This window comes from Marmota monax, unplaced genomic scaffold (genome assembly GCF_021218885.2).
Source record: "Marmota monax isolate L192 unplaced genomic scaffold, Marmota_monax_Labrador192_F-V1.1 WCK01_AAM20220418_F8-fsc00100, whole genome shotgun sequence".
Lineage (NCBI taxonomy): Eukaryota > Metazoa > Chordata > Mammalia > Rodentia > Sciuridae > Marmota > Marmota monax.
The window spans coordinates 2,230,024-2,256,680 of NW_026693872.1; the positions used below are offsets into that span (position 1 = coordinate 2,230,024).

Sequence of the window (26,657 nt, forward strand, 5' to 3'; positions counted from 1 at the left end):
ATTATATGCTTTGAAATAATAACTGTTTAACACCAATCCAAAAGCCTAAAGAAATTATTTCTCAGTGTTTGAAATGGTATGAAAAAAGACAAATTTCTCATTTGAATGTATTATAAATTTGAATTATGTAAGAAAGGCTGTTTTTGCAATTTCACATTTAATAGAAAAAAAATAATAGGAACCATTTTCAACTGGTGACCTTTTTCTTAAATCATGTTGGAAATTGTTCCACTTTTATTTCAAGATTTTGAAACAGAGACAAACTTTGGTGAGGTACTAACCAATGGCAGATGAGTAAAAATGAACCAGGCTGTTTCAGATCGCTTTCAGAATCATACCAGAGAATGCCTATTCCCTTTTAAATTTCTCTTGATGAGAATATAGTGTTGTGACTTCTGCATTTTTATCAACCACTGGCCACTATGCAATTAAAGAAAAACCCAAAATGCATAAAGTATATTTTCAATTAGCTAATATTCTGGAGGAAATACACAAACACACACACACACACACACACACACTTGCACATATGCACACACTTTAGAAATTTTTAAGCTAGTTACTCAACATTCACCAAAACAGAAATTTGACATCCTTGAAATCGAGTTGCGAAATTGTTATTGAAGGTATTTCTTATAATATGATGTTCAGGCTGATGTTCACCCACCACCTGAGAGTTCACTTGCACAAGTCCAATGTCAAGGACATAAGGCAGCCCTCCTAAGGCAGCCCCTTTCATAGCAGGAAAGTGATTACTGCTGGAGAGTTCAATATAGCCAAAACCCGTTTTCCCACAGAGTCCACCTATCTGCCCTGTCTTTGTGTTCAGCAATCACCAACCTCAATACACAATCATCCTTCAGATATTTAAGGCAATTTATTTGTTTCCTATTTAATTTATGTCCTTTTGTGTTTCAAGTTTCATCAGTTCGGTTCTTCGATTTGTATTTCCCCACTATCCTTTTAGCTGTAGAACAATAACAACATTCTAAATCCCAAACCAGTAGCTTTCAAAGTTTTCTTTGACTAAAAAAAGTTTCTTCATGTCAAATCCAAAACAATATCCCAAGTATAAAATAAGCAAATTGATAAAACTCATTATCTGGGCATTTAAATCTTTTTACATTGGCAGACTACACTTCAGTGGGGGAGAAGCATAAGATGAATTCCCCTAGACTTTGAGCCAGGTAGAAAACCCAGTGTCCTGAAATAATATCACAGCACTGATCGTGAACAAAGGACAAAGATGACATTTTTTTCTCAGCTTTATTTTCCTTTGTCCCTTAATACAGGGTCTAACCCATCCTCAGCGCTCAGCAAGTGATTATATATAAAAAAGAAAGTAACCTTAATAATTTGGTGAGAGTTATAAAGATCTCAAACGGAGACAAACTCTGGCAATTCCAAAGTTAAAATGGGGGGAAGGGAAGTGTCCAAATGGACCTATTAGGGTGCAAGAATAAAGGTGAAAGGGATTACTGGTAATTATTTCACATTTCTGAGTAAGGAGTAAAGGGAATAATTTTAGTAACATTTCAATCACTGCTTTCCATGGTTCCTTATAACTAGGGTAACCATACATCCAATTTATCCCTGCTGCTTCGGTATAATTATTACCAATGCCCTTGTCCACAAGTGCATCAGTTTGGATGATAGCATCCATAGTCACCCATTTACAACACCTTGGTAATGAAGTTCTGGTCACTTGGTGCCAGTGAATCCTTAAAGAGTCAGTCCCTCCCCCAAAGGTTCCAGACTTCGAATCTGTGACAGCAGTTGCTCAGAGGTCAGAGCACACAACACAAAAGAGCAGAGGAAGCTCTGGGGGCTTCCCTGCTGTAGAAGAATGTGCCCCCAGTAAGGAGGAAAGAATGGATTTAAAAAAAAAAAAAAGATTGTGCTGAAACAAAAGAAAGCAAGATATGGCAGAAATCTAACAGAAGCTGTTATCAACTCACCTATGCAACAAGGTTCTCCTGAAGAAAGGAATGTCACCTTTGATGATAAAATCAGATTATATACTTCAATTACATCTCTACCACCTCTGTGCTCCCCTGTCCCCACCCAAATGAATAGTACCGGTAACTTCACAATATCTATTTTATTACAAAGTAAAAGAACGATAAGTTAACCTGATTCTTAATTTGGAAGAGGAAAAAAAAAAAAAAAACGTGCCCAAATTTATCCACTAGAATGAAAGGGTAAAGCTGAAGGAGATTACTAACAATTATTTCACATTTCTAAATAAGGGTAATGTAAGAGTTAAAGAAGTCAGAAAAAAAATCAATACAGGCTCATTGGTCACATCTCCATTTAATATATTTTAAATAAAGTAGTTTACATCCATTTCCATTGCAAATTCTACATGTGCATTAAAGGATAGGGAGGGGAAGTGTAGGGAGGAGACACGGGATGGAAAGTTAACTACAGAACTCCCCCCAGACATGGGAAGCATTGTTATAATATTCCACATATCCCTCTAGTACTTTCCAAGATATTTGAAACCAAAACAGCTTAGAATACACTCCCAGGTCAGCTCAGGGTCTTCCCTCCTTATGGCATTTTTCTGATAAATAGGAATTCCCCATAGGGGAAATTGTTCTGTTATATAATTAATTACACTAACTAGTGAAGACCTAATAGAAGACAATTGTTACTTCAGCCTCATGGGAGTTTCTATTACATACTTAGCTGTACAGAGGACACTCCCACGTGTGAAGGTCATAACATTTACTGTGCTGGAAATGGTGAATCAGTACTCAAATTTGCCCTGTCAAGTAAGAGGCTGCCTTGCACATGGGGTTTGATTGCAAAAGACATCCTTCAAAACAAATGCAGTGTCTTGAGATTTGGGAGGCAATTGTAAGATGGAGGCCATCTTTCTGCTGCTCTGGCCTGTTTGGAAGCATGGCTGGGTGGGAGAGGATAGCTGGGGTTTCTGCATCCATGTTCTCATATTCAGTCTTCAGCTTTGTGGTTATTCAGAAGCAGCCGTGATAGAGAGGGAAGTTGGACTCCATGTCTCAGGGTCAGTCCAGTTACCACCTTCCTAATCATGGCTTCTTGATTTCTGGTTCACAAGTACAGCAGTACATTCTTGAAAGAGGCCTCATGGCTTTCTCTTTCCTAAGTAAATAAAATGGAGTCATTCTCTGTAGTTCTGGGATGAATCCAGATGTAGGCTGCCATAAAGCATAGCATTTATGGTTACTAGCCACTCAGCCTATAGTCTGCTTTATATAGTCTTTCCAATAATTTCAAAGCAACTAATACCCTATATTAAATATCTTCTGCTTGAAATCTCTAGTTATTTGTTTTCCATAGTGAACCCTATTTAAAAAACTACTCAATGTTTGCCACATATACCTCAGATAGAGTAATAATCTCCAGGATATATAAAGAACTCAAGACTCTTAACACCAAGAAACAAATACCCCAATCAATAAATGGGCTAAGGAACTGAATAGACAATTCACAGAAGAAATACAATTAATCAACAAATATAGGAAAAAATGTTCAACACCTTTAGCAATTAAAGAAATATGCAAATCAAAACTACTCTAAGATTTCATCTCACCATAGTCAGAATGGCAATTATCAACAATAAATGTTGACAACGATGTTGGGAAAAAGGGACACTCATACATTGCTGGTGGGAATGCAAATTGGTGCAATCAGTATGGAAAGGAGTATGGAGATTCCTGAGAAAAGTTGGAATGGAACCACCATTTGACCCAGCTATCTCACTTCTTGGTTTATCCTCAAAGGACTTAAAATCAGCATATTACAGTGATACAGCTATATCAATGTTTATAGCAGCTCAATTCACAATAGCTAAACTGAGGAACCAACCTAGATGCCCTTCAACAGATAAATGGATTTTTTTAAAATGTGATATATATAAAGGACTATTACTCAGCCTTAAAGAACAATAAAATTATGGCATCTGCCGGTTAATGGATGGAGCTGGAGAATATCATGCTAAGTGAAATAAGCCAATCCCAAAAAACTAAAAGCCAAATGTTTTCTATGATATTTGGATATTAAATCACAATGGTTGGTGGTGGGGGAAGTCCTAAGGAAGATAAAGTTACTTTAGGGAGAGGGGAGTAAAGGGAGGGGTGGGTTATGGGGATAGGAAGAATTATAGAATGAATCAGACATTATTCCATGTACATATGTAACTATTCAGCCAGTCTGAATCTACATCATGTACAACCAAAAGAATGAGAAATTATACTCCATTATATATGATGTCTCAAAGGGTATTCTACTGTCATGTATAACCAATTAAAACAAATTTAATTTTTTTTAAAAAAACTACTCAAAATTCTTACAATTTAGTTTTCCAGTGGGCAATTATGTGATGTTTGATCAACAAAAAATATATTCAAATCATTCATTGTGCAAATAAATCCTGACTGTGCCATCAGGACTGCCTGAGTTCTCTAGCCGTCACTGTGGAGACGAGCCATGCCAGGGCCAGCACAGAAGGAAGAGGTAGGCTCAACTCTGAAAGGACTCCGTGGTGCAGAGGAAGACAGTGGCAGCCTGAGAAATCTAATCTCAGCATTCTGCCCCCAGCTCTATCATTCCCTGGCCATGACTTCCAATCAAGAAGAGGTCTACGCATGAAAGTCCCTTTATCTCTGACATTCCACAACTCTGAGTCTTGGTATTCATGAGGGAATTTACTTGGATTCAAGTCCTAACAAAACTTCCTAAATTCTTCTGTTCCCTAAAACTGAAGGTCAAGACACAAAGGTCACACAACACTGAGACCTGTGATAGTTAAAAAAGGACTAGGACTCAGTAACCCATAAATGCTATGCTTTATTGCAGCCTACATCTGGAAAATCTCAGGGAAGAAACTCTAATATGATGGCTGTAGAGGTCAAAAAGACCAGAGAAGGAGTAATTTTTTCAGGGTCTCTGTCTTCTTTGAAAATGTATGCCTTGGTGTTTGAATGAAGTGCAACATATAAGGTACTATCCTCTCTTAAAGATAACTGTCCTCTCAGACCAATTGATGGAGGAAAAAAAATATTTGGAAAATGCAGTCATGCTGAGATCTCACAAGAAAAAAATCACTAATTTATTGATGTCTCAGATAAAAAAAAAAAATCCTGAAACTCATGCAATAGACCAAGTAATGTTTCTAATCACAACTCTGACACCAGCTCCAACAGCAGCCAGAGGTCAGAGTCTGTTGGTTCTCAGGGACCTTGATTTCTTCATCTGTATAATGGAGATAATAATCCCTGCCCTGTTTGCCACCCAGGGATATGACAACCTAGGGAAATGATAGATATGAGAGTATCTTGTAAATATCAAGGTGTACAAATGCAAAGGACAAAAATTATTAATAAAGGAATTTCAAAGGCTCACTATAAATGGTACCTGTTAAGCCTGGAAGACAACAGGAAATATAAATATAACAAGTTATTTTATAATTTTATAATCTGGGGAAAGAAATGATGATCAGAATTGTGACAAACAATGATGTCCAAAAGAGAAGAGAAACCAGCTTGGCTCTGTCGTAACCGTATCAGTTCCTGTAGCACACACAAGAATGGAAAGATTGTAGGGAGGGGCAGGGGCAGACATTTCAACTGTGGCACACCAAGGACCTGGGGACACAACCCCAAGAGAATTGCACTTCTACCTCGTAATAATAACTTTACAGCACGTGTCCTCTAAGAATTTTTATGTGGCTTATGCAAGTTTCTCAGTTCTATCTCTTGGAACATAGAAATAGCCATCATAATTTAGGGAGGAAACAATATAGCAAGTTCTTTGATACAGGCTACCTCTGGGTTTGCTCTTCTGGATGGACAGAAATACAAGACAGATGTCACCCACAGCTACATTTCAGGATCCAAAGGGCCCAGGCAGGTTCACATAATATTCACACAATCACTACCTTAAAAATTTCCAAGAGGAAGGAGAGAGGTACTGAGCACAAACAAAACTGCTCAGGTTGACAAAGGCAGAGAAGGAGTCCCCAGCAAGCAGCCAGTCAGGGAGACAGGTACAAACTGAAACAAAAGAAACTGAATGTCAAGTCCCAGGGCCTTGGACACAAAGGTGAATGAAAACCTATGATTTATGAATCAAAATGGCAACTTCTTGATCTGTATCAGGCTAGAGATATCATAGGGCACTAAGATGCCAGGAACAGGAAGGTCAAATAAGAGGGATAAGTTAACCCTGCCTTTAATTCATACAAAAGGAGACCTCAGTAACAAGCACATGTACCGAACCCACACGTGTACCAAACCCAAACAACTTCAGTTTTAGTTAGGAAAATGCAACTTAAAAACCACAAGATACTACTTTTTCACAATTTACCATAAAATTTAAAAGATTTATAAAACTCTCTTTGGGAATGTCTATGCAGGGAAACTGACACAATGACGTAATTCTCCTCTATTTATTAGATATGTCACATACCATCTACTGATGTTTTTGTCTACAACACTAGAGCCGAGAACCTGTGACAGAAGCCATCTGGACCACAAAGACTAAAACACTCATTGCTTGGCCCTTACAGAAAAAGCTTTAGGACTCCAAGTCTAAACTGCCAGTAAAAGTTACTGTTCCAGTTACTGGAAGTATAACGAATATCTCCTCCTTAAGCCTTTGCCACTTTTTAACCAATTTTTATCAGAATTTATTTTAGTATATATATTCACGATGTAATCATTTCATTAATACTTATGAATTATCCCAATGCCAGGAGAATAATCCCTTCGTTTTTTTTTGTTTTTTAAACCAGGGATCCACCCAGGGACACTTAACCACCAAGCCACATCCCCAGCCCTTTTTAATTTTTATTTTGAAACAGGGTCTCACTAAGGTGCTTAGGCCTCACTAAATTGCTGAGGCTGGCCACAAACTTGGCATGCTCCTGCCTCATCCTCCTGAGCCACTGGGATTACAGGCATGCACCACCACTCCTGGCCAGCTGGTTCCTTTATTGCACATTACATTCTGTGTACAGTTTTGTTTCAGGGTGAGATCTGTTAGTGCAATGGTCTCCATCTGTCCCATCATCGAGACTTTCCCTCTTCTATTAGAGTCATCTTACAACATGCTTTAACATCTGGCCACGCTGTTCCCTGTTCCTCATTATTCTTGTTCGAATTTTTCTTAGCTAGTTTGCCCGTTTATTATCAAGAAAATTTTTGAAATTTTGTTGTTGCTAAAATTCAAGAGCAATTGACTTGAGAGTTGTGCCAAGATTATGTAAAATGTAGGAGTAAATGGGTACTTAACAATCTCTCTGTTTCCATTTAGGAATAATGTGTGTCTCTTAATTTATTCAAAGGGTCTTTCATATGAGTCAAAAAAGTACAAGAATCACTGTTCCAATCCCTCCAGAATTTGCATTAAAATGCTTACTGTTTGTTTGACTGTGAACAGAATCCTGAAAATTGCAAAATATTCACTTTCAAATGAGATATTTAACAATATAACTAGACACGTGGACACAAAGTTAGAGAAAGTTATAGAAATATCCCATATAGAAAACAAATCATGGGTTGAGGCAATAGCTCAGTTACAGAGCACTTGCCTGGCATATGTGAGGCACTGGGTTTGATCCTTAGCATCACATAAAAAAACTAAACAAATAAAGACATGTTTTCTATCTACAACTATAAAAAAAATTAAAAAAATAAAATCATGAGGGCTTGGGAGGTAGGTCACTAGTAGGGTACTTGCAAAGCATGCACAAGCCCCTGGGTTCAATCCCAGCAGCAAAAAAGATGAGAACAACAACAACAAACAAAAGACAAGGAAAGAAAAAGTAAATGCAAATAACAACAACAACAAAAATGTTAACCTCTTGAAAGATTTATATAATGAAAACTACAAAACCCTAAAAAGAGAAGTAAAAGAAGATCTTAGAAGATGGAAAAATATACCCTGTTCATGGATAGGCAGAACTAACATCATCAAAATGGCGATATTACCAAAAGTTCTCTATAGGTTTAATGCAATGCCAATCAAAATCCCAACGGCATTTCTTGTAGAAATGGATAAAGCAATCATGAAATTCATATGGAAAAATAAAAGACCCAGAATAGCAAAAGCAATTCTAAGCAGGAAGTGCGAATCAGGCGGTATAGCGATACCAGACTTCAAACTATACTACAGAGCAATAGTAACAAAAACAGCATGGTACTGGTACCAAAACAGGAGGGTGGACCAATGGTACAGAATAGAGGACACAGAGACTAATCCACAAAGCTACAACTATCTTATATTTGATAAAGGAGCTAAAAGCATGCAATGGAGGGAGGATAGCATCTTCAACAAATGGTGCTGGGATAACTGGAAATCCATATGCAACAAAATGAAACTGAATCCCCTCCTCTCGCCATGCACAAAAGTTAACTCAAAGTGGATCAAGGAGCTAGATATCAAATCAGAGACTCTGCGTCTGATAGAAGAAAAAGTTGGCTCCGATCTACATATTGTAGGGTCGGGCTCCAAATTCCTTAATAGGACACCCATAGCACAAAAGTTGATAACAAAAATCAACAAATGGGACTTACTTAAACTGAAAAGTTTTCTCTCAGCAAGAGAAACAATAAAAGAGGTAAATAGGGAGCCTACATCATGGGAACAAATTTTTACTCCTCACACTTCAGATAGAGCCCTAATATCCAGAGTATACAAAGAACTCAAAAAATTAAACAATAAGAAAACAAATAACCCAATCAACAAATGGGCCAAAGACCTGAACAGACACTTCTCAGAGGAGGACATACAATCAATCAACAAGTACATGAAAAAATGCTCACCATCTCTAGCAGTCAGAGAAATGCAAATCAAAACCACCCTAAGATACCATCTCACTCCAGTAAGATTGGCAGCCATTATGAAGTCAAACAACAACAAGTGCTGGAGAGGATGTGGGGAAAAGGGTACTCTTGTACATTGCTGGTGGGACTGCAAACTGGTGCGGCCAATCTGGAAAACAGTATGGAGACTCCTGGGAAAGCTGGGAATGGAACCACCATTTGACCCAGCTATTGCCCTTCTTGGACTTTTCCCAGAAGACCTTAAAAGAGCGTACTACAGGGATACTGCTACATCGATGTTCATAGCAGCACAATTCACAATTGCTAGACTGTGGAACCAACCCAGATGCCCTTCAATAGATGAATGGATAAAAAAAATGTGGCATTTATACACCATGGAGTATTACGCAGCACTAAAAAATGACAAAATCATAGAATTTGCAGGGAAATGGATGGCACTAGAGCAGATTATGCTTAGTGAAGCTAGCCAATCCCTAAAAAACAAATACCAAATGTCTTCTTTGATATAATGAGAGCAACTAAGAACAGAGCAGGGAGGAAGAGCAGGAAGAAAAGATTAACATTAAACAGATACATGAGGTGGGATGGAAAGGGAGAGAAAAGGGAAATTGCATGGTAATGGAGGGAGACCCTCATTGTTATACAAAATTACATATAAGAGGTTGTGAGGGGAATGGGAAAATAAACAAGGAGAGATATGAATTACAGTGGATGGGGTAGAGAGAGAAGATGGGAGGGGAGGGAGGGGGGATGGTAGAGGATAGGAAAGGTAGCAGAATACAACAGTTACTAATAGGGCATTATGTAAAAATGTGGATGTGTAACCGATGTGATTCTGCAATCTGTATTTGGGGTAAAATTGGGAGTTCATAACCAACTGGAATCTAATGTATGAAATATGATATGTCAAGAGCTTTATAATGTTTTGAACAACCAATAAAAAAAAATTAAAAAAAAAAAGAATGAACGAAAAATTAATAAAGAAAGAAAGGAAAGGAAAATCAACAGAGCAAAAGAGAAATAAAAGGGGAAGGCAGGAGGGGAGGAAGAGGGGAGAGAATGGGGATTGATATCAATTCCCTTGCATGTATAATTTTGTCCAAAGGAACCTAAATACTATGTATAATTATAATGCTACAATAAATAACCCCAGCAAGTTACAGACATTAACCACACCTACAAAATGCCTTCACGGCAATGCATAAACAGGTGTTTAACTGGACAGCAGGGAACTATAGTTTGGTTGATACATAAAACTAACCATCAGAGCACAAAATTTGAAGGCCCAAGAAAGTGGACCTGAGGGAATCTTCCCTTTGTATTTTTCTAGAAGGCGAGAGTGAGAGAACAGTAACTCATAAACTCTACCAGCTGCCCTGGATCACAGTGTTTGTTCAACATGCTCTTGAGTTCCTCTCTGCAGAGGACCCTCACTCATTCAATGTACTGAGAGGAGAGACCTTGGGGTGTGTATGTGTGTGTGTGTGTGTGTGTGTGTGTGTGTGTGTGTGTGTGGCATTAAAAAGGGATGGAGATTAAAGCCTGTGATTCACCAAATATGACCCATCCTTTTTTCTATTAATTAATTGTATTATGTCCATTGATTTAGACTTTTTCTGCTCTGGGTCTCATCCAGCATCCTGCTGCTCAGCTCCTGCCCTGGAATTAATGGCAGTGCTTCAGCTGCTCCCAGGCTGCAGGCTTCTCCATTTCTCCTGGGACAATGTTGCTTAAGAGACAACTATAGTTTGGATATAAGGTGTCCCTGCAAAGCTCTTGTGTTAATGCAGGAATATCCAGAGGTGAAATGATTGTGAGAGCCATAATCTAATCTGTCCATCCTAGTTTGAATGGACTAACGGGATGATAACTGTAGGCAGGTGGGGCATGGCTAGAGCGGGTAGATCACAGGGGACATAAAGAAAAAAAAAAAAAATGTTAACCTCTGACCCAGAATTCTCACCACCACCCCCAGCTATCATCTTTAATTAGTTTCTGAAAAAACTAAGGAATATTTAGGAACAAAAATTTTTATCACTGAATTTTCAAATAATAGAATATCTGAATAACAAAGATATGCAAAACCACTAAATGAAATATCACAGATTAAAACTGTGAGCATTCAAGAAAAGGCAGGGATACAGAAAATGCTTACTGTATAATATTGACACATAGTACTATGGGTAATTGATGCTAACAGCTAAAAACTGGAAAGGCATATAAAAAATGACAGATTATAGATGCATATGGGTGGAAGATTTATGGGTGACATTTTTTCATGTAAATGTTCTGAATGTGATACAATGTTGCAAGTTTATTTATACAATCAGAAATAAGAGGGCATCTATTCTTAGGTGCCTAACAGATCGAAAATTTATAATGTCTTTGTTAACAAGGGTGGGAAAATGAAATGAAGAGATGTGAAAGGTCTTTTCTAAGATCTGCAGAACAGGTCACAGACAGAACTGTGACTACAAACCAGGTCTCCAGACTTGAGCCAGTGTATTTATTCTTTCCTATAGAGCATTTCATATCCTCATTTTTCTAAGGGCAAATTAAATGTGGGGTCATTAAAATGTTTTCATATATGATAAACAAGTAATTAAAAATAACAATGCTCCATTATCTAAGACAGCAACTACTTTTAAAATCTCACAAATGCTTTGATGTGTTAGAGTCTGAATTACACTGTTCTTTAAATATGGCTGCTCTGCTCAGCAGAGGGATGGGCTTCTCTACAGAAGTCTTTTGGTTTGGTTTGGTTTATTTTTAGTTTTTTTTAGAAACAGTTCTTTCCTCATAATTTCAGTATTAAGTTGAACATTAACGTAAAATAAAAGTAAACTTCAGCTTGGGTGTTCACTTTAAAACCTGAAAAAGTCTCAACATGTAGAATTATCACTCTTAGGGGAAAATCTGTACGAAAGGCAGAAGCTAATGAGAAATAGTTCCTTGACTTTTTCACTGCAATTTGACAATAAAAGTAGCACAAAAGGGGTATGTACCTGTATATGCAATGGATGACTATAATTAGTGTCTAATGTTCTGTGATACCTAAAGATAACTTGGGAGCCCACATCTATTCTGATGTTCTTCGAATTCTGAGCAGTTGTAATTAGGTCCCAGAGGAGGTAATATTTAGAAAGGAACGAGCTAAAAGAAATCATCAAATAAAAGATAGTCAAGAAAAAATGGCTAGTGAGGCAGAAAGATTGTATGTGTTCATGTGCACGTGCACATGTAAGATTTAAGGATTTTGTATCAAAGGTACACTTTTTCAAGTGTCTGAGCATTCACCTCCAACAACTGGTGAGATAAGTTTCCTACTACCTAATATGCTATAAATTTTGCTTCCTGATTCCTAGGGTTTTGTCAATACTGAAATAGCAAACATCCCCTATACCTTTTATTTATTTATTTATTTTTGGTTCGCCTTTTGAAAACAAGAATAAATCTTGTGTTCCCCTAAAATATTTTTCAAATCACAATAAAATAATAGTTGGCAGACTGGGAGATAGAATGAGGCATAAAGCAAGTAAACTTTGAGATACAAAAGAATCACCTCAGCAGACAGAAAGAATTTGGGGTTAAACACATAATGAAAGATAGGTACACTGGCAACCTCATGAATCTCCCCCAGGCTAATCTTTCCTTCTCCTCTGTTCCTAATACACACTTTGTGCCTATAACGCTGGAAGTGTCTCATGTTCCTATAAAAGTGTGAGTCTCCTGCACAAGATGCACAGCTCCTCAAGACCAGGAACACCACCTTAATCATCTTTTCCAGTCACAAAGCTTCTTAAACAGTGCCTGGCTAAAAAGGAGAGAGAGACTTAAATATTTGCTGAATTAAACATATGCTCTTTGGAGTGATGGAGGGAGGGAGAGAAGGAGGGCTGAAGGAGGGAGGGAGGGAGGGAGAGAGAGAGAGAGAGAGAGAGGGAGGGAGGGAGGGAGGGAGGGAGAGAGAGAGAGAGAAAGTCTGCAGAGATAGGCTGCTTATTTTTATCTCAGATAGCTTTCCATACCACAAATATGGCAACCTAAGAACCATCCTTATCCTCTTTGTGGAATTTATTAGTGTCTGTTTCTTATGTAAGTTTGGAAAGCACAGCAAGCCTTTCAACTGTGTGGCCACACTCAGCACTTTAGCCCTTGGGGTCCTTACACTGCCAGTGCTACTGGCCCTTTCCCTCTCAGTTCTGTCACAGGGAGGGTGTGACTACACCACATCTTCCTCCCACACCCTTTCCCTTGCTTACGCAATCATCCCACAAGTCCTGTGTTACTACAAAGTTTTTGTCTGAAAATAGACTTTTAGAATTCATAAATAACTCTAGTAGAAGATAAACAGAAAGGTTCCATAGAAGGGATACATCTAATTCTCTGTGGGAAAGTGAGGGGGTCACAGGGAAATAATTCTTTCTCACTTGAGATGGATGGATAGGAAGAAATGAGAGAAGGTTCCAAGAAGGAATCACAATTAAATAAGGTCATAGGAGATTGAACTGTCCAAAATAAGCAAGCAGCTAGATTCTCAAAGTAAACAGGAGTAGGTATGTGTGGCCACCCCAAGGAGAGTCAAAGTCTTGGCCAGAAAGACTTAGGAATGGTCTGAAGGTATCTTTCAGTTACTCCAAAACCATCTACCTCGACCTATAGGGTAAGCCTTTCCAAGGGGAGAGCAGCACGGTGTGCCATGAAGGGCATGCTTCGATCTCTGTAAAAGCTGCTGGGACTTCTGAAACTTTGTCTTCTCAATATCTTAACAACTTAAGATAGTTTGAGTCTCTTAGTATGTATCTGAGTCATCGAAGCAATTTTATTTTTTAAGTGATACAATTCCTATAACGCTTCTGTTTCTATGCATTACACATGCACATGAAGATGGTGAACAGACTTTGAAAATACATTTACAACAAATATGTCAGAGGGATTTTATTAAAAAACTGGATAAAAGAACCTTCCTAAAGAGAAATAAGAATTAAAACAACAGCATACCACTTTGAACATGTTGAATATCACATTAGCAAAAATTAAACATTGAATAATAGTAGTTATTTCTTTCTGTGGGTTGGGCGATACAAGCAAAACACTCTGCTAAGTAAGAACACTTTGCTAGTGATGGTGTAAATGACTAATGACTCTTTGGAAATGCAATGCTAGTAATTATTTCAAGACTCAGATGGAAATTTCATTTGACCCAAACATCCCACTCCTAAAAATTTATCTTAAATATAAATCTAATGGAAATAAAATTTCAAAAACAGTATTGTACAATAAATTTTAAAGTTAGACAATGTTCCCCACTCTTTTTTGAAATTTTACATGACTACTGAATTAATACCATATAATCAAAAGTTTCACAGGAATTGTGACCATATTTGTGTCACATCATGCTCAGGAAGTAGAAAGCAGAGAACACTGAAGACGATATTAAGACAATAAAATTCATTTTAAAGGATTTTGTGTATTACTAGGACCTACATTCAATAAGATAAAATGAACTTACTAAATTTTCCATAGTACACAGCAGAATGTCTTCTGTGATTGGTGTCATCTTTGGTTATGTCTAGGAACAAACTTACCACAACAGGGTGAAAAGAGTGTAATTCAAGCTAGAATAGAATGGAACTGGATTTCAAAAATAGAATTCACATAAAATTTTGATGAGTGACAAAAAATCAGTAATTTCATCCCAAAAACTGAATAGAAAAAAAAAAAACAATGCAAAAAGTAGAAGCTAAATGCCACTATGCCTCATTGAAGGCACGGTGCAGGTGCCATCTATAAACTGGGACTTGTGCAGACTCGGACAGAGAGGATCCTCTCTGACCTTCATTCTCTGAGAGGCAGTGGGACCCTATGTCCCTAGAGGGTTTTAAGTGTCAGTAGACACAACAAGGTCATCACTATTGGCAGACTGACAGTCCAAGAGGCATCCATCTCAGAGGTTGGCAGAATGCACAGCTTAAAGAGGGAGAGAAACAGGGAGGGCTCAGGAAGGCCAAAGCCTGCACTCTCTAAGGAGAAGTTAACATTCCTAATGACCTCCGGGAAAAACTCTCCCCAAAATGCTATAACAAAAATAAAAAATAAAAATAAGAAGACAAAGAAAAGCAATGAGGCTGTAATTAGAATCATACATGTGAACACCTAAAACACACAGTAGTGTTTTGGGTACTAAGGAGGATAAAAAAGAGTGTATATAAATCCAAAGGAGCTTAGAGTTTATATTGAGAGAAGAACCAAACAAAGACTCCTTTTAAAGAGGTTTCTCATCCATTATTCATAGTTAAAGAGCGAACACCAATTTTGTGAGATAGACAGGACAGACATTATTATTAATCTCATTGTATAGACTTGGAATTTGATGCTAAGAGAAAATCACTCAATCAATCAATCAATCACACAAACAGCAAATAACAAAGCCTGGTCTCAAAGCACATAGATCTACTGATTGCTACACAAATAGGATTTGCACTCTACTGTGACCCCCTCCCTTTCATCCAGGTGACCTAGATGAGCACATGATTGGAACAATTAAAAAGGCTATCTGGGAAAATGGAACTTGCCATAAATGACAGACTCTTGAAGGAACAGAGTAAGAAGGGCATTTTTTCTCTCTCTTCGGAAGTGCCCTGAGCCATCTCATCAACTGCTATACTTTTTATGTACTCTGGTCAAGTTCCCAACTTGACCTTTCCTTTAAACTCCAGCCTCAAACATCTCAGGCTCTGCAACTCATTTGCAATACTCTAAAAACTGAAAAACTCCAAACTCTCAATCTACCCTCTACCCACATAAAAGTTATTTAGTCAGTATTAACCTATTTCAATAAATAGCCCCTGTCAAAAAGTACCCCAAAATCAGAAAGGTGGCTGCTCGCTCCTATGTACCAGGGTGAGGTATAGGTGTTGGTCCTTTCTCTCCCTCTACATTGAACCTCGTCTGACATCTCCATTGAGAACCTTCTAAGACAAAGAGGTGCTGGCCACAGAGAAGTGGAATACTCCCATGCTCCCTGACCATAAAGCTATTTTTGTAACATTAAAACACTGTATTACTAATAATTCCATCTTAGTTATGAAGGAGATGAGTGTTCCGTAATGCTTCGTGAGTAGAGAAAGGGGAAGGAGGAATGAAAGTGGAGTGGGAGAAGGGGGAATAAAGGAGACATGAAGACAGGAAGGAAGAGAAAATATGAGAGTCAGTAACAGAAGCAAAGGCCAGAAAGGGGCATTTTTAAATTTAATTTAGAAATTATGTGCTAGAGCTTTGTGCCTGATTTGGGGTTTATTTGCATTACTGTCACGTGATCTCAGCTACATGTCTTTAATCACAGGACCATCTGGGACTTATGTCACTTCTCTCTGGGCCTCTACTACCCATTTATGAAAGGAGAATCATTGTATCACAGAGTCTGACAAAGGCAGACTGGAGTAGTTCAAAGGGTATGCCGGTTAAAACAAGGCTTCACGTCAGAGTGCAGAGCTGAGTCCCTGAACTCACTGACCTCGGGCAATTCAATTGCTGCAGTTATGACTCAGTTTCCTAAATATTGAGGCTAAGGTGGAAATATTAAATGAAATGACATAAGTAAGGTGTTTACAAGAGTCCTGTACATGGCATCATGTAATCACTCAATAAGTCAATCCATATTATCAGTAGACAAATGAGTCTTTCCCCCATGGAGGAACACAATCTTATGGGGAGGAAAAAAAATATCTGAACCTAAATATAGAGAATTGTGCAAACAATTTCAGGAGACTCATGGACCACTAACCCTTAACTTAATAACCCTTAAACCATGTAATCTCTAAAATCCTTCCTCTTGCAAAAGCCTATGACGTGAGCTGCATCGAAAGAGCAATGAGGAATTTCTCCTGGCTACAAAAGATGTAAACACAGGCCAACTACCCTCAGGATACCTGTGGCTTCCTTTAGACTGGCAGGAATTTGTCAATAAAATACAAGCAACATACGAAGGCCACAAGACCAAAAGAAACAAAACAAAGAAAAATGGTCTCCAAAACAGCAGTACACAGGGTCCTGCAGAGGCAAACAAACGGTCCAGAACAGGGCCTGTTTCCTCCTAATGTGATAAGACACAGAGTGGGCTTTGCCATGAAAATGCCATCTCATACCAAGTGCCCAAGGAACAGTGTGTGTAAGTACAACCTAGAAAGGCTTATTTTTTTCATGCTTCTAATAATTTAAAAAACTATAGCAGGGACAAAAAAAAAAAAAAACATCTATGCTTTTCCTACAAACTTCAATTAACAAAGAGCAACAGGCAGAGCAGTACGAGGAGAAAGTTTTGGGGAGTTAGGTGTTTTTGACTGTATACCTGCCCCTGCATTCCCAACCTGGGTGACCTCATAGCATTAATTATCGATTTTTTCTTCAAGTCATTTCACTCACCTTTCAAAAACAGCAGCATCTCTGAAAAAGTCCAAATAAGTTCATAATCTCCATAATCTGCTCCCAATTGTATTTCTAAATACATCTCCCAGAATAACCTCTAGAATCCCTTCTCTACAGACCTAATATTCTACTTCAATTTTTCAAACACAGCCATGACTTCTTGCAATGAAGCTAAGCTCATTCTCTAAGCTCACATAGTACACCATTTATTTCAGGGATGAACCCCTGCTATGATTTGGACATATCTCAAATGTCCCCCAAGACTTCATGTGCTGAAATTTAATCTCCATTGTGAGGTATTAAGGGGCGGAAATTTAACCCAATGATGGTGCATTAGAGGCAGGGACTCCAGGAAGAGGTAAGAATTAGAAGAAGTCTCAGAGTGGGACCCTCATATTTGAATCCTGATGGCTTTAAAAGAAGAAGACCCATAAAGATAAGAGACACAAACAGACAAATGTGTTCTCTGTCTCCTGCCATATGATGTCTTGTGTAGCCTTGGGATTCTGCCAGCAATAAGGTCAGCAGATGTACTCCCTGGAACTCCCCCAAACTGTGAGCTACATAAACTTTTTTCTTTAAGATACCCTGCCTTGGGTATTTCATTACAGCAACAAAAAGCTTATTAATACAACTTCTTTCCATTTACCACCAATCAAAAACCTGTTCATTGTGCAACAACATGAATGCACCTTGAAAACATTATGCTAAATAAAAGAATCCAGTAGCCAGTGACCACATATCATATAATTCCACTTATATAAAATTGTTCAGAATAGGCAACTACACAAAATAAAAAGCAGATTAGTAGCTACTTAGGACAAATGAAAAGAGGATTGGGGAAAGTAAAGAGAACTGCCTGTGAGTGTGGGGTTTGCTTTGACGTAATAAATTTATAATTCTAAAGTGATATTGGTGGTGACCATACAACTCTGTGAATATAAAACCACTGAATTGTATGCTCAAATTGAGTTAATTAATCAAATTCTCTCTCAATAAAGCTGTCATTGAGGAAAAAAGTTTGCCCCACCAAAGAGGCTCTTTATATGTCATATAAATCAATTCTCTCATCCTGTCAGAATGAAATACTTAAACCAAGTCCCCCTAGAATGGTATTTGTACCTATGGTTAAAATGATTGGCAGTATAATTACTTTTGCTTCTTACCTTGTCCACCTCCCCAACTATGTTGTGTTTTTAAGAAAAAAACAAGCTTGTCATACATCTCCATACTCAGGCCTCCCATAACCATTAAGTGCCTTTGTGCAAGTTAGAAAAAAAATAGACCTAATTTTGGCCTGGCACATGGAAAGCAGAATTTTTGCCTACTTTCCCTCAAGCCAAGACAAAACTTAAAAAACTGTAAGCAGCATCCCTGCCTTTACCCATTCCCTTCTCACCTCCAACGGTCCAATGAAGTGTTACATGGAATGCACACCATAAGTAAGAAATGCATGAGGGAAGAAAATGATAGGACTGAAATCATTTCTTATAAGACACTCTCAAATTCTAGCAGGAAATTCAAGGCATACATACACACACACACACACACACACACACACAAATTTTTTTAACCAGTTGTTTATTTTCGTCCTAGTTAAAAATGACAAAGTGTTTTTCTTACTAACTGGATTCGAGGAGCGAGCTTGTGTGTACAAATGAAATACAGTGAATTATTTTAACATATTTAGGTAACAAGGAAAAATGAGACATTTTTCTTATATCGATTTACAATGACAAAAAAGATCATGGTGCCACTAATGCTCACCATTTATGGGGGGTGGGGGAATATACAGAAAGGAATTTTGTCATCCAGTCAGTTTTTAAAAAGTGCTTCCTCCTCTCAACATCCACAACACATGAGCTGGCCCTCCTCACTTTCTGCTTAGGTGAGAGTACCTATATCTAAGCCTGCTCTCCTGTGCATACCTTCACCTGGCTACCTCTACTTCTCTGGAGAATGATATCTTCCCCCACAAGTGAGGGCAAAAAGAAACAGTGTCTAAAATTCCTGCAACACTTTGTGACCTTCCTTTGTGGCACCAATCACAACCAGAGCAACATAACTATTTGCAAAAGTCTAGGGGAGCACCTGATCATGTTCCAGCTTTCATAATTATACTATCCACACTTCCAAGGAAGTGCCTGATATCGGGTGATGGGGCAGCTGTTGATTAATAATGAATACCCCCTTCACAGAATTAGGACCCTGAAAGCAGGGATTGAGCCTAATCCATTTTGGTATTCTCTATGGTACCTGGTTCAGTATCTAACAGGTACACATACCATATAATTCACATAGAGATGATTTAATAAATTCCAAGATTGAATAAATTGCAAGGTTATTTAATGGGGATTAGAAAGACTATTTATGGCACATTCATGGTAAAATAAAGACACTAAATGAGTTAACAGTTAAAGGCCGCCCTCTGAGAAAATCAGTCCCCAAATGAATCCTCAAGATAGCACCATGCAGAGAAGGAAGTCATGTGTCAGATTTCTAAAACATCTGTAGCCTGATTTATGTCAGTTTCCCAGGGTGCCAAGAGTTAATTTTCTCCTAATTTCAACAGGTGTGATTCTTTCCCAGATGCAACTGATCTGCAAATCTTCTGTTGTTCCTTCAGAGCCCAAGAAAACCAAGTCTTTAGAAATGCAATTCAAAAAAAAGCAGAGCAAAATGAGGCAGAAACAGTCAGGAGACATCAGCAGAGTTATCCAGCCATGAGAAAAAAATCAGGGTCCTCATATTATGTAGAAAACAAACAGGCCACAACTTGAAACATGTTTCTCCTGGGGACAGACTTGTCCAGATTCATGCCAGAGCAGCCTCCTACAATGCCCTTCCCAGCCCTGCCTGCATGGGGCAATGTGAAAAGCCATCCTGCCAAACTTGGTTTTGGTAGAGCCAATGGCAGGCCTCCCTGAGGAGTTCAAAGAATTATAAAGATGGGCAGAAAACAAACTGCACATAAAGCAAGACAGGACTGCCTGCCACACCCTGAGCCAGACACTGGCGTACACATTCCACTATAGAAAATCTGCAATTAAAATGCTGGGAATCTAATAGTGGAGAAAAATAACAGCACCAACTGAAAGCTTAAAGAGCAAATTGATTATCATGATGCTGGCTTTATGTTGTTAGTAACATGACACAACTGGATTGCTAGAGACTTACCCACATCTATCTAGCTGCTATCACTGGGGCACAAGAGCAAGGTTTGAATTCCAGCCCCACCACTTCTGGTTCTATAGCCTTGGGAAACTGACATGAGTTCCCTGTACTTCTCTGTGTCCATGTCTGTGAAATGAAGGTTACTGATAATAATAATCAGTGACTGAGCCTGTAAGGACCAAAACTGCCTGACAAAAATCATAAATGCCACAACAGAAGGACCTTACACTCCACGTGCATCTGATTCTTTTACAAAGAGTAATACTCGGGCTTAGGTAAGGAAGGGGATATGCCTACAAACTATAGTAAATCACCTGTGGATCCAGGTGAACTCCAGAACTGCTGATTCACCATGCTTGGAGCTGTGAATTGACACACCAGAGCTGCTGTCAGAATTCAGTGAATTAACAGATATAAAGGGCTTAAAATAATACCTGGTCAAAAGCAGCAGTGTATGTTTACCATTACTGACAATAAATGCCTTATGCATAGGGTGCCTTGTGGTTCACAAAGCCTTTTCATATCCATCTTCACATTTAGTATACCACCACCAGGGGCTGACAAGACAGGTATCATAACCCTCCAAGCCAAAATGAAGAAACTGGGGCAAGTGTAGTTCCACGAAATTCCTCAACATTTCCAGAATTCTACTGCTATTTCAAAGAAGTGCAGCCCCAGACCCATGTCATCTATCACTGAATTCAGTGTACCTCCATTCATGTGATTCTACACCACAGATATGCCTAGCACCAGACTAACCTGCTCATGGGGAGCTTAAATAAGGGGCCTCTCCTATGATAGATCTATGCAACCCTTCTACCTGTGGCAAGAAACTCAGTTTTTGCACAACTGGATTAATCTAGCAGAAAGGACAGCTTCCTTGGACCTAACCTTTCTGTCTATGCAGAGAGACAGACCCCTCTTGCTTAGACAGTGGCAATGGAGAAAAAAAAAATGGACTGACACTAGGGTGGGGAGTAATCATATGATGACAGATAACTAAGCAGTGTCCCACAATTGGTTGGTGATAAGCCAGTCCTTCTTCTGGTGAAAAATTTTAGATACTACTTTGATAAAGTGACAGAATCTGTGATAAGACAGAGATAAAATGTGGAACATGATCCTCTACTTCACACATCTTTTCCTTTAAAGTGAATTATTTCTCAAGTGATCAGTTTGGAAGGACTGGCCTGAGGTACATAAGGCCAGGGACCATCAAGTTGCTACAGAGGATCTTCTTACCTTGAGGATAAAGAGCTCCCAATCACAGGCTTTTATCTATTTGATAATAGATAAAATCTATCCATCTATCCATCCATGTATCTACTATCTAAACAAAATAGTTAACTCCTTTCTTCATCACAGTGCATAATAGGCAAAGGACGGGTAAGTGAAGGCCTTGGTTTTAGCTCTGGTCTTCTCACTAACTAGGAGAGAGATTTGGAAAGGTTACTAAAGCCTGCGGCTGCTCAGTTGCCTCATCTGCCAAGTGACATCCTGAGAAAGATCTCCAAGGACTCTCTCAGCTTAACAAAAAGGTAAAATTCCAAATAAACAGGGAAAAAATGCCGTGATGGTCAAGGCAACTGTTTCCCAATAGTTAAAAGGTTGTTTCCTCCACAAGTTCTGGTTTCAAATGCAAGAAAATGTCAAAGTTTTAAAAACACCCACCCTTGGACATTCAATGATGAAAAAGCCTACCACCAAAAGCCAACAAGACTTGCTTTAAAACAAGCTGTTTTCAGGAACAACTCTCTAAGCTTCAATTCACAAAATCGGTTTGGCTGATATAATGCTATCTTTAATTTTTTTTTCCTTCAATGATTAGGCTCTAAAAGGTTCCCCCCCACCATCAAAATTTCATCTGAAAATTGCTTGATCCTTAAGTAAACCTGTAATTTCTCCTGTGGAGAACAGAGGGCAGATGGAGGTCTACTATTTAGTCCAAATAACTGCATATTTCACACAAGATCATTACAAGATGACAGATGTGAATCTTACGAATTTTAACAATAAAATCGTGCTATCCAAAGAATGTTCCACAGAGCAGGAATCTGGGAAATCATCCACAAAATGTTTCCATTATAAGATAAATTGGACAAAACCGAAATTTAACATAACAGAAATGAAAGTTGTAGTTGTTGTTTTTACCTATAAGACTTCTCAGAGTTAAACTTTCTGAGCATGCATGGAGACTCCAGAAAATAGGTAGACACAATACCAAGGCATTCCCAAAGTGACTTGATCATCTGTAGAGCTAGTGTTCCACAAAGCACGTCTCTGCAGATGCTGCCAGGAATATGACAACTGATTATGAAAAAGACATCGCTTTATACCTGACACCATCCCTCCCCATAAAAGTTAAGTTCTACAATCCAATTAGGAGCTTGCATGTTTGACTCTATTTTTATCTACACCAGATTTATATATTAACTAATATGTTTAACACTATTTTTATCTACACCAGATCTGTCTTTTAATAGATGTGACAATAACCAACTAAAAGCTTTGACACTCAAAGGGATTTCTATTTCTTGAGATTTTCTGGGATGTAAAAGGAACCTCACTCCAGAAGGACTGGGCTCTCCCTCTGCTACTAATGTACCCTGTGATATTAGGCAATGCCAAGGGGAATTTCTTCTCGCCCCCTCTCTCTCTCCCCCTCCCTCTAATTATTTTTCAGATTCACACAGAATCAATTTTTCTTTATGGCAAAGGACAACAAGACAATGCCAGGCAGAGAGCTAGGAAAGGAAGGAGAAATGATGCCGCCCCTACATAACTGAAAGACTGCAGTACAGGTTCCTGTTTGTCTTGAGGCTTCAGTTTTCTCAAATACATAAAAAGATAATTAGATTTCATGCTTTTACATGTTGTGATTCGATGACTTCTGGGGGTGGCTCACCATTATCTCCAAAGACAATTCCAAGATAGAGTTACACAGAAAGATGACAAAACAGGAGTTTCCAATGCTCATGCCCCCCACAATAACATCCATGTGAACAACTATCCACTTAGTTGTGAAACTACTAATGCAAGAGCTAAGGATTCCAGGGGAAAGATCACAAAATAAGACAAGAAGCTTTGAAGAGGGTAGGAAGGACATTTCACACTACCTGGGTCACCTCTCTCCACAATGCAGGCAACACAGTACCGAGAGAGGTAACCCCCAGATGAGGAGAAGAAGAAGCTGAGCATCCACTTCTCTGTGAATCCCAGTACCAGGTCCACCCTAAAGCAAAATCAGTATGTGGAAGAAACATCAGCACTGCCACATTCACTGAAGCACTATTCACAACAGCCAAGATACAGAGTCAACCCAATCAATGACTAGATTAAGGAAATGCAGTGTATATTCAATGGACTATTGTTCTATCTTAAAAAAGAAGAAAATTCTCTCACTTTGGACACCACGAAGAAACTTGGAGGGTATTATGTTCAGTGAAATAAGCCAGGCACAGACAGACAAATGCCATGTGATCTACCTCATTTATATGTGGGGTCTACAAGAGTTGAACTTATGGGAATCAGTGAGTAGAATGGAGGTTACCAGGGGCTGGAGGTACAAGAACGAGAGACACTGATCAAAAGGTAAAAGATTCATTGAGGCAAAATGGGTTAGTTCTGGAGAACTGATGTACAGTATGTTAACCACAGTTAATACTGATGGTACACTTGAAATTGTGCCAGGAGAGTAGATCTCAAACACACAAAGAAAGTAACTTTTTAAGATGATGGATATGGTAATTAGCTTGATAATCATAATCATTTCACACTGCAAATGTATATAGAAATATGTTGCACTCCTTAGATAAACACTTTTATTTTCCAGATATGACATAATAAAGCCAGAAAATTTTAAAAATAAAATTTAAATTGAAAAATAAAATTAATAACTTTTTGCAGCCCCCCCCCAAAAAAGCCATTTTCAATGTTTTGAGCAATGGCAGCAACTTCAGAGCAAGCACTGCCTGTGTTTATTCCCTGCCCCTGCAGCCTGAATACCTCCACCACTTGCACGTACATGTTCTAGGGTATTGGCTAACTCTCCAGTCTTGCTGTTTTACAACCATGGCATGTAATATTTGGCCAGCAACAAGTACATTACAGTGCTTCATCAGGTCACTTGCTAAAAGTGACAGTAAATTTCAAACCACCTAAACACAGCAGAGAGCTTAAGTGGGACAGCCAGGGTTTGAAACACACTTGCCAGGCACCACTGGGCTGCTGGTGGCATCCCTCCTTGTCACAATGACCTTCAACATTTCCTGATATACTGCCCAGTATATAATTTATTCCAGGAAATTCCTGACTACACCCGCCCAGATTTATTTTTAAAGGCAGAAAACAAGAGTGCTTTAATATTGGCTCCTTGGAAAATGAAGAGATAAGGAGAGAAAAGTGAGATTCAGATATTTTTTTTAAACACTAAACATACTCATATTACCTTGAAAGAAAGAAAATAAATAAATAAAAGCTCTCTCTTAGCCTTCCATGTATTTTTTTTTAATATTTATTTTTTAGTCTTAGGTGGACACAATATATTTATGTTATTTTTATGTGGTGCTGAGGATAGAACCCAGTGCCTCACATGTGCGAGGCAAGTGCTCTGCTACTGAGCCGCAACCCCAGCCCTTCCATGTAATCTTCTAAAGAAGAATCTTTTTTTGGTGGGGGGGGCAGTGCTGCATATTGAATCCAGGGGCACCTAACCACTGAGCTACACCCCCAGTCCCTTTTATTTTTTATTTTAAGACAGGGTCTCACTAAGTTGATGAGGCTGATCTCAAACTTATGATCCTCCCGCCTCAGCTTCCTGAGTCCCTGGGAATCTAATCCTACAATCATCCAGCATTTCCTGGCTTTGTCCTCCTATTCTTCCTCCCTCTGACCTGGACAGAAGAGTAAGCCCCTGTTAAGAGAGATTTTGAAACGTTCCAGGGAGCATGCTCCTTGGTTCACTTTATATATAGGACATGGAGGCAATAAGGTCTTGCTCACTCTTCACTGGTGTTAGAACCTGGGTTCAACTACAACAGCAGCTCTCCAAAGGGAAACATGAAGAAAGCCAGCGCAACTCAAACACTTCACAGCCCAGGATGTCTTTTCCCCTTTACTGCCAAATTTCTGTCAAAGTCTATCCTTTGGTTCAGGTACAAGATCAAAGTTAAGACAATTATATAAATAAGGATCACACAGACTCTAGTAAAGATAGGAGAAGCATTCCAAGCTGGAAGTAATGCAAGTCAAGGTCAAATGTGAAATAAAGACCTTCAAATGCAGAAAAATATATTTAGTATAGGGAAGAATGGAATTGGGTAACATTAAGTAGCTATAAACTATATAGCAGGGTATTGCACATTTTCCAGGACTAACTCTGAATTGTCAGAGGTTGTTCCTGGTTGTTCCCTCCAATGGATAAGAGGAAAATGGACTGCATGGAGTTCATGTAACTTGCCCAAGCAAATAGAACTGGTTTCAAACTGAACCAGAGCTACTCTTGCTAGTCTGCTTGACCATCACATTCTACCGCTTCTGCGGAAGACTCTTCCTGCCCAAGAAGAAACAGAGGGCATTTGTAAAAGGGCCCCAAAAGTAAAGCATCTATGCCAGTAAGAATGAACCTCACAGCCTGGGATCTGAGCCTGCCCCCATAGAAACATTAAAGTTCTGGAGTAGGGGAGAGACAGACACAATACACTGATCAGGCTGCACTATTTCTAACTTACCTCCCTTCTTCAAATTGGATCCTACATATTCTTCACCAAAGCAGCGAAGTTGAACTTCTGATTGTACTGCTAATTTGTGAGTGACAGAAATGTGGTTGGTACCTTGACTGTTGGCATTAGAAATGCTGATCCTGCTCCTTGAAGGGCCCACAAGCATTTTCCTTCCAGAAAAGGTTAAAGACCTTTTAGCAAAGGACTGGGTACAAAAATCGAACTTGAATGGTGAAAGAGCATCTTGTGGCCAATCTTAATGACACTTAATTCTCAGATGAGGAATTCTGTAGTAAACAACCTCTTGATTCTGTGCAAAACATTTTTAATTTCATGCCCTGCTAATCACACAGCTGTTAGATTTCTCTTCCCATCAGTTGTAAAAAAATAAATAGATAATAATTGTAATAATAATTTCAGAAACAGTTGGGCCTCAAAGAAAATTTGAGCCCTAATGAATTTTCCCATCTGGAATTAATAATGTAGTAGATGGTGAAATTGCCTG

At 38.7% G+C, this 26,657-nt stretch overlaps 1 protein-coding gene across 17 annotated transcripts in view; it reads right to left on the reverse strand.

Moving 5' to 3' along the window:
- Lpp (LIM domain containing preferred translocation partner in lipoma) overlaps positions 1-26,657 on the reverse strand; it is a 663,875-nt gene that overhangs the window by 452,309 nt on the left and 184,909 nt on the right. The window contains exon 4 of one of the 17 annotated variants that reach the window (XM_058585072.1): positions 5,924-6,038. The exons of the other annotated variants lie outside the window; for them this stretch is intronic. The gene's annotated coding sequence lies outside the window, so the exon portion shown is untranslated. The remainder of the gene's footprint in view (positions 1-5,923; positions 6,039-26,657) is intronic. 17 annotated transcript variants of the gene reach the window in all.